Here is an 8,730-nt window from a genome sequence, read left to right on the forward strand (position 1 = left end):
GACCAGAAAGCAGGTGAATCTCCCGATCTCCCTACTGCTTCTCATCCTTCTACGTGGCACATAAAATTGCAAAATTACCGACGAGGTTGGCAACTAGATCCATCCTACAGGGATAATACACTACATGGGTTGTGTGTCTTCGCAGTTGCCAAGCAGAATACACTAGATCTGCCATGTACTACGTTAGAGATAACCGTAAGTTCTCAGTAGATTGATGCACGTAGTTGGTAAATGAATGGATGTGTAGGAATCCATAAAAAGGTAGAGAAAATTGAGAAATTTGGAATAATGAGGGGTGTGAAAATTAATTGCCACTGGTGTCTAACGTCAGTTGCCACCTATCATTATCGTCAACTGCCACCATGTCAACTTATTGCTTGCCATCCTATTGTAGTGGCTGATGCCATTGAATTGAACGGATAGCTAGCACCCAGATTTTAGAAAAGATAGTGGATGTACATGTCCTACCAGCCATGATATGCTGGTTGCGTACGCATGAAAATGTGATAACACTGACGTGTTAACTTCTACATGCAAGAAGCACAAGGATACATTTTTTGTAGACTGTTGATGCGTTCTTGTTCATGCAGTGATTGATAGGACATTAGCAGAAACAAGACGCGAAAAAGAATGAGTCACGGAGATGACGCTGATCTTTTCGGTTCTCAAAGGCCAGAAACGCCCCCTTGGGATGCATCAAAGTACAGTCAACTCATTTCTGCAGGGCCGTTGCTGCCACTACTAGAACAGTACACAGGCATTGGTATGATGCATGATAACAAAGAAAAAGAACATTTTCCATGTTCGCGACGATGAAGATGACATTCTACTTATGTCCTACACTACCATTTTTTCGCAGGTTCTTATGACCAAAACACACTCAGAGGGCACCATGGCAAGTTCAATCACAGGGCGCTAACACTGACAAATGTACGGGCAGCCAGCTTCAAGTAGCTAATGCGGTAAATAAAGGTAACGCATATGAAAAAGAAACATACTGGTCTGGACATGAAAAATAAACTTGCAAAGGATGGCAAAAGACTCACGAGTTATGTCAGAAAAAAAATGCAGAGCCTTCGTGTAGCACGTGGCATCAGGCGGCACCCATGTACCTGCCATCGACGTCATACACAGGTGAGTCCATAAAAAGTGAAGTTGCGGACGATGAATTAGCGGAAGGGGTATAGTTGACAACTGCAGTTGCCATGAGTAAACAAACTGCAGTTGCCATGAGTTGAACATCCCTGGTCAACTGCAATTGCCATCCCTGGACAACTACAGTTGCCATCCCTGGACAACCGCAGTTGCCATGCCAGGATAACTGCAGTTTCCATGCCTGGACAACTGCAGTTGCCATGCCAGGACAAAATGCAGTCGCCATTTATTGACCAACAACTATCATGCTTACAGGTTATTACAGTGGTGCTACCCCGGCAAACATCTCATGGCAAGCTTCACATATTGCAGATAGAGCACGTCTTTTTGGTGTGACAGACCACAGAAGATGGGCACATGCAGCACAATAAGGTAAGGAAAATTTGAACCGCAAAATAGCGCTGCATTTGTTTTTGTGGGAATAGCACGTGACAAAAAAGAAGATTTGTAGTGGTGATGGTGGAAAAAATCAAACGGAAAACGCTAACAAGTGGTTTGTGCAATGAGTCATATATTGTCTTCGGGATTTGCCAACTGCTAAAAGCATGTGTGCAGCACTAATGGTTGATCGCATTTGCCTAGTGAGCTCAAGCCTAGAATACAAAAGTTTTGATGCTAGAACACACTGGTTGCCATGTATTGGCAACAGTATTTGCCATGTATGTAGGACTACAGCTGCCATGCATATAGAATCCAAGTTTTTGTACTGAAATGAGCTGGTTGCCATGCATTGGCAACAATAGTTGCCATGTTTGTTGGATTGTAGTTGCCATGACTGGACAACTACAGTTGCCATGCATGTCCACAGGCAGACTCACGACTTGCTGTTTGAATGATGTCATGCCAGATCACTTGAAGTTGATGTGATCCGTTACGATAAACATGTTATTCATGGCAAAATCTTACGCTCATACATGTTTTTTTCTATTACAGGGCCTATAACTACATTGAACAGCAGCGCAGGGACATCTACTGCGGGGAGCTCTGAGCGCATGGAAGACGCGTTCCACCAGCCTGCCGACAATCATGACGCAAACAATGTCGAGTCAGAGTCGGAAATGGCAATCATTCCAGCAATGCCGACAGGCACCCCTTTGAACACAAGCACTAGCAACACTCAAGTAGATGAAACTGCCGCTGATACTAAAGTGAATGATGAAACTGATGACGAAGCACAAGGGGATGACGATGATGGGAAATCAAAGATCGTGGTACCTCAGCCACCGTACGTTGGGCAGAGATTTGAATCGTTTGCAGAAGCAAAGGAATCCTACCAGACATATGCAAAGTTCCATGGGTTTGCGGTCAACACCGAATACCATAGGAAAATTAAGAAAACTAATGAGTACAATAGTGGTGAGATGAGGTGCCACAAGGCACGAAGGAACAAGAAGGGAAAATGTGTTGCGCCTGTCGTTCCGAAACGAAAGAGAGGTATCGTTCTCAAGACAGGATGCCCTGTCCGGTGTAAACTGAAGGTAGATGGAACACAGTATGTGGTCACTGAATATTTTAACGAGCACAACCACAAACTCATAAAGAAGTTCGACCTGGTGAAGTTTCTGACCGCCCACAGAGGATTCACCCCACTCGAGAGGAAATTCATAAAGCTGCTACATGATTGTAACGTTGGTCCATCAAGAATGGTGCAGATACTATCACTTATCCACAGCAAAAATGGGACTCTGAGTAGCATGCCCTACATACCAGCTGACGTCACAAACCTAAAGGCAAAATACCATAGAGAGAGCAAGTTGGCTGACATAGAAGCCACGATGGCCTACTTCGATGAGAAAGCGAAGGAAGATCCAGATTTCTTCTACAGGATAAGGTTGGACGATGAGGACCGTGTCAGGAACATGTATTGGGTGGATGGTGCTGCAAGAAGAGCCTACAAACATTTCCGAGATTGCATTTCATTCGACGCGACGTATCTCACTAATATGTACAACATGCCGTGCGCTCCATTCATAGGAATAAATAACCACAATCAATCGTTGCAGTTCGGGTGCGGGCTCGTTCAGAACGAAGACACGGATGAGTATGTTTGGCTGTTCAAGACATTCTTGGAGTGCATGGATGGACTTGCTCTGATGAACATAATAACAGACCAGAATTTTAGTATGCGTGCAGACATAGAGGAGGTCTTTCCGTTGGCAGTGCACATGCACTGCAGGTGGCACATTATAAAGAAGGCTAAGGAGACGCTAGGACCGTTCTTTGCTGACCGTCTGGAGCTGCACAAGGCATTCAAGTTGTGCGTGGACCACAACCTGACGGTGGAGGAGTTTGAAAGGAGCTGGATGGCCATGATTAAAACATATCAAGTCCAAGACAACATGACTCTTGCTAGCCTGTGGGAGAAGCGAATGTATTGGGTGCCGGCCTACTTCATGCAGTGCTTCTTCCCTTTTCTGCAGACTACACAGCGCAGCGAGGGGTTCAATGCTGTTTTGAAGCGGTACGTGAGCCCTGGCAACTCATTGCTATAGTTTGCCAAGCAATACACAGCTTTGCAACAAAAAATACTGGGATCTGAGCTACAGCAAGAAGCGAACACCGCGCTAAAGCAGCCAAAATTGCTAACGTATTTACCGATGGAGAGGCAGATGAGCAAGATATACACCAACAAGATCTTTAACAAGTAAGTCAGTTGCGTTACAGTCTTATCTACACAAAGCACGAAGGCAGTAGGTCCCATATAGAATGCAATGCAGTTGCCATGATTTGTGGTTGACATGTTTAATGAAATACTGTTTGCCATGCTTACTCAGCTGCAGTTGCTATGTTCAATGAAAAATACTGTTTTCCATGCTTACTCACATGCAGTTGCCATGTTCAATGAAATGCATCTACCATGTTTAATGCATTGTACTTCCATTGTGCATGTTGGTTTGCAAATGCCAATGTCAACTGAAAATGTTATGTTGTTGCCATTTCTACTGAAATGCAATTGCCATGTTTACTAAAATGCAACTGCCATGTTTGCTGAAATGCAATTGCCATGTTTACTCAACTGTAGTTGCCATGTTTAATAAAATGCAGGTTTTATGCAATGTGCTTCCATTGGGAATGTTGGTGTGGAAATAACGATGGCCAGTTGAAAATGTACTGCAGTTGCCATGTCTAATGTACTGCAGCTGCCATGTCTAATGTACTACAGTTGCCATGTCTAATGTACTATAGTTGCTATGTCTAATATACTACAGTTGCCATGTTCAAGGTACTATATTTGCCATGTTCAGACAAAATGTATTTCTATTTACATGACAACATAAGGTGCTACAAAAAAAGATCGCATGATAGTTTAACAGAAAACACACAAAACTTGCAGATTCCAGAAAGAAATAAAGCGTTCCAGCATGTTCATGACTTTCCAGGTGGACGAACATACGTTCAAGGTGTGTTCTATTTTGGGCATGTCAGATTCAGAACCTGAAAATCCGGACAAAGGAAGGAACTACTTCATGAAAGCCTCGATCGGACAAGGCGAATACTACTGCCAATGTTGCAAGTTTGAATGGGACGGCGTTGTGTGCTGTCACATACTAAAAGTAATGGACATGAATGCTGTGACACGGATGCCCCGCCATTTCATAAGGCGGCGATGGACTTGGGACGCTGATGACGCGTTGGTGCCGTAGACAACAAACACAGTTCTGGCTGTGCATGACGAGAGACCTGAGTCAACCATGGAAGCCGTGAGGCACGTTGTGCTGACAAAGAACTATGCTGACCTAATTGATGAAGCGTGTAAGAGTGATGAGATAGCGAGAGTCGCAAAAAAACACAGGAAGGCCTTGAAAAGAGAGCTTGATGAGATCAAGAAGAGGAAAGCTGAGGAAGCCTTACACAGGTTCCCTCGCACATCAAGTGTGCCTTCGTCCACGGGGCCATCATCTGAAAACTCAGAGATAGGATCTGGAACAGCAAGCACACAAACCCAGGTCAGGAACCCGCCCCGTTCCATCACAAAGGGACGTCCAAAAGAGATAAGGTACAAATCGGGATTGGAGATTCAAGCAAAACACAAGAAAACGAAGAAAGGGACGGGCAATCCGTAAGCAAAATTGGGGCGCTGTGACATGGTCCTTGTGGACATTTTGTATTGTAACCTAGATGTTGTGATTTTTTTAAATTGAGAGAATGACTCTTGAGGGGCATCAGAAGTAGAAGGAAAAATAAATTGAATGGATAACTGCAGTTGCCATGTTGTGGGTACTTAATCTGCCATGTTATGTGTAGTTAATCTTCCATGCTATTTTATACTAAATATTCCATGCTATTTTATACTAAATATGCCATGATATTTTATATTGGATCTGCCATGTTAATTATACTGGATCCGCCATGTTAATTGTACTGGATTTGCCATGTAGTTTATGCTGAATCTGCCGTCTTGTTTGTACTGAATCTGCCATGTTAGTTGTACTGAAATATGCCATGTTATTTGTAATGACTCTGCATCGCATATATTTCCATGTTAATTCGACGCAGTTTAGTCACACATAGTGTGTTGTGTGCAAATGTATGGGAAACAAGTTGAAAAAAGCGTAACGTGCATCAACCGCAGGAAATGTTACGGTTACATGATCAAACTACCATGCTAGCTGGTGCAGTTAGCAATGAAAAAGAAAGAAGCAAAACAGTCAAATGAAAAACGACAATGACTTTCACTAACCATATCTGATGAACTACATTTGCCATGTTTTAAAACATCGTAGACGCATTCGAATCAGCAAACTGGTGCTACAAACGATGAAACCATAATAATAATGATAAACATAAAACATATCTGTTGTCACGCCTAAATAGGTTCACATCCACACATACATTACAAAAAATATTCAAATGTCACTCACACATCACCACTACATACTAGGCTACGCGGGGTTGCAGTCATAACATAGCACATAGACATAGTTTTGACAAGAACAAAGATAGTACCTTACATTCCTCGGCAAAAGAATGTAAGGTATGCGTCCTGTGTGTAATGCCATGTGATCACTTGTACTTCTTGATGACTTTCTTGACAGCTTCCTCCACGAACTCGCGTGCTCCGGACCGCTTGTTGAAATCTTCATTCGTCAACCAGTTCCATGTGTAAATTTTCCGGAGCTCAACGACCATTGCAGCTGTGACAGCGGGAACAAGTCTACCTTCCCACTTTGCAAAGTATTCCAACGTTTGAAAGCCACAGTCCGTCCTGCACAAGAAAAAGAGTGAGGTGAACTCGCAAAAAGGACAGACATAGCAATGTTAAAGTTCAATTCAGATGTAACAACAAAGAGGGGTGGGATTGATGTAAATGGCGCATGAAGGAGGGGGTAGGAAATTACGTGTTCCCTTGATTCGTAGTCGCCACGTACTCAATCAGGAAATGTCTGATCTGGACCTTTGAGTTTTCGTAGTTACGGTTCCATGTCTCTTTGACGTTGTTGATGAAGAATTCAGCATGCGAAGTAAGGTCTGCATCAGCTGCCGAATGCATTGAATCAAGCACCTCAAAGCGTTGGTTCTTCAGGTCAAGACTGATCGCGTAGTGGTGACCACACTTGTCGTGTGGGTCGTGTGATGCAAGCTCCTGGAACATGGGGAACAAGACCTGCAAGTAAAAATGAAGGAAATGAGAAGCAGAGTTCACATGAAGAACAACAGAGGGACAAAAAAAGTAGAATCACGTAGAATGTTTAGTTATAGTGGGTAGTTGAAAGAAAGTTGCCGTCCATGTATGAACAAAATTTCCCGTGTATTTTACTTTGAAGTTGCCACATAGTTTGCACAGATGCAAAAATCAGAAAGTCAGTTTGCACGGCAGATGATGCCACATGAAACATTTGCCACATAAACAGAGTGCAGATAATGGCAAAAAACCATACCATGTGAAAAATAAGTGCAAACAGGGAAGGAGTACTCACATATTTCTTCACTGTGATCTTGAATTCACCGTGTTGAGCAAAATTCTTCCTCAGGATTTTGTGGTGGAAGTCACCATCCCATATTTTGCAGGTCACACTGTAATGCATGATTGTTTTGTCGGGAGACATATCCATATGCTTGTTGATGTAGTCAATCCCGCATGCAACTACATTCGTCGACATTTTACCGTTTGGCCTCACGGACTCGGCAAGATCACCCAGGTCGACGTACGTCGCTTCACATTGAATGACCTTGGTTCTGTCCAAACATGAGCTGTATGAAAATGATATAGCATGAAAGAATCATGTCTACTAAGTAAAAAGAGAAAGAACTAAAACGTAAGCGGATCATGTCTAGAAAGTACGAAGAAGATGATTTGTAAAAAAGAGCAAAGCAAAATGAGAGATTATGTGGTGAGGTCATTTACGCTTTCAGCTCCTTCATGTGCTTGCTGCTGGCCCTCGTATTACTGAATCGCTTGACAATATCGTACAGCTGGGTCTGTTCCTTTGTGGCCCTGACTTCGGGCTCGTAGTCTTCCACGAGAGGTGGGTGAACTACCCTCTGCTGCCTCACAGAACCAGGGGTGGCACTCCTAATGGTATCCTCAGATACCGTATCTGCCGGCACATTGGAACTTGATTGCCCCTGACCTCGTGAGGACCTCCTCTGCAATGCTGCCTCCTCAATCCTACGATAAGCTTCATCAAGAGACGGCGAAATCTCCTCAGGGGTGCCTGCAAGGATCAAAATGTGGTTTAGGATACCTGAAAAACAAAACAAAAGTAGAGCAAATAGAAAAGGTGCATGATATGTAATGTAGATACAAAAATTGAGGAGTTGCCATGTGGAGGCAAATCCAGTTGCCAGGTGTATTGCATTCGAATTGCCATGTGAAAGCAACTGCAGTTGCCATGTTGTGCGAACTACAGTTGCCATGTTGTGCGAACTCCAGTTGCCATGTGAAGGCAAATCCAGTTGCCAGGTGTATTGCACTGTAATTGCCATGTGAAAGCAACTGCAGTTGCCATGTTGTTCCAACTCCAGTTGCCATGTGGTTGCCGGATCAGAAATGCAGCATGGAAACAAAAAATGCAGGTGACATGCTACAACAAATCCAAATACAAATGTATAGAGCGTTATAGTTGCCATGTGAGAACAAGTACAGTTGCCATGTTTTATCAACACCAGTGCAAATGTGCTTGCCCTAATGGATACTATAGCATGGCAACAAAAATGTAGGTGAGATGGTGCAATAAATTCGATTGCCATGTCATCACATGGCAGTTGCCATCACATATGAGAAACCAAAAAATAGAAAAAAATTGATTGAGATAAAAGTCATACTGCACAGGTGTATACAAGAAAAAAGATAAACGCAGAAGAAATGTACCTTGGACGATCGGCTCTGCGAACTTGACAGCCTTCCTGCCCTCAACCATTGGCTGCGCCATCATTGCGGGCATGCCTCCCGGAAAAGCAAAGGCAACTGGCATAGGATCTTGAACCACTTGTTGATCTTGACTGACGCCAAGGCTGAAGCTCGGTGGGGTGAAGGCCATTGGGTGCCTCTCATGCCTACTGGCTGGACTGTGAACAACTTGCGGGGCAGAATCCAACGGTGAAAGATCAACAAACATATCTGAATCAACCACT

The sequence above is a fragment of the Triticum dicoccoides genome, chromosome 7B (genome assembly GCF_002162155.2).
Source record: "Triticum dicoccoides isolate Atlit2015 ecotype Zavitan chromosome 7B, WEW_v2.0, whole genome shotgun sequence".
NCBI classification, from domain to species: Eukaryota; Viridiplantae; Streptophyta; class Magnoliopsida; order Poales; family Poaceae; genus Triticum; species Triticum dicoccoides.